Here is a 1,220-nt window from a genome sequence, read left to right as displayed (position 1 = left end):
ATTCATATTTTATTATTAAAATTTATAAAATAATTTTTTTTAATTAACTTCAAAGTTCTAATCAAGTAATTTGTAACAATTTTTAGAATAAATATTCAGAGTCCAAAAACAAAAAATTCAAATAATCCAAAAGCACTAAAAATAGAAAAATTAAGCAAAAAATTTAAATTTAGCAATCACATCACCAATAATCTAACTTAGAACATAACAAACAAAAGAAAACAACAACTCAATAATCAAATTTCAGTAACTCAGAGTCAATAAAATTAAAAAAATAAGAAAATATAAATTGAAGCAAACATAGATTTCACTAGTGCTTATTCGATTATTTTATATTTCAAAATCATACAAAAACAGAAACTCCAAAAAAAATTAAACAAGCAGAAGTTACTGGCAATGATGGAGGAACCAAATTGACGGCGACAGAAGAACGAAACTCAACTGTCAATGAGAGAGGAACGGCAAGACAGAAACGACGATCAAGCAAATTGACCAGCGAGGGAGGAATCAAATTGATCGCGCCTCAATCTGCAAGTCCACGATGATCACGACGACGACGACGAAGAGAAGAGTAGAAGACGACTATAAGCTTCGATTTGCAAGTCCATAGGCAACGACGTGGAAGAGAAGTGGATTGACAACCAAGAACTTCGAACTGATCCTCTGGTTGAGGAAAAGAGTTCGGCGATGACAGTGCGTGACGCTGGCTGCTGCTGCTGCTGGCTGAGAGAGAGAGAGAGAGAGAGAGAGAGAGAGAGAGAGAGAGAGAGTGGGTTAGGGATTTGGGTGAGTGAGACTGATGAGAGGGAGGGAGAAGGGAGAAGGGAGAAGGGAGAAGGGATAGAGAGAGAGAGAGTAGTTAGGAATTTTGTGATAGAGAGAGTGGGAAGGCTCTGCTATAGTATTCTGATTTTTCTTTTTTTTTAATTAAAACTCTAAAAATCGTTAAGAAACTAACCAGTTCTATCGGTTTGCTAATTTATCGTCGATTCGACTGGTTTTTCACTATTTTTTGCCAGACGATTTTCAATGTCAACCGAACTGGCTAAGGGACAAATTCTTGGTTAATCCGATTGAACCAGTTCGATTTTCAAAACTTTGGTTTTCACCAAGGCTATTAGAACCGAACCAATCTTAAAACTCTTTTAGTCATTAGTTCATCAAATTAGAAGTTCCACCGATTCAACTGTAATTCAATTGTAATAATCAAATTATAATAA

Source organism: Arachis duranensis, chromosome 1, assembly GCF_000817695.3.
Source record: "Arachis duranensis cultivar V14167 chromosome 1, aradu.V14167.gnm2.J7QH, whole genome shotgun sequence".
In the NCBI taxonomy this organism is placed as follows: domain Eukaryota; kingdom Viridiplantae; phylum Streptophyta; class Magnoliopsida; order Fabales; family Fabaceae; genus Arachis; species Arachis duranensis.
Note: the sequence above shows the minus strand (reverse complement) of the source record.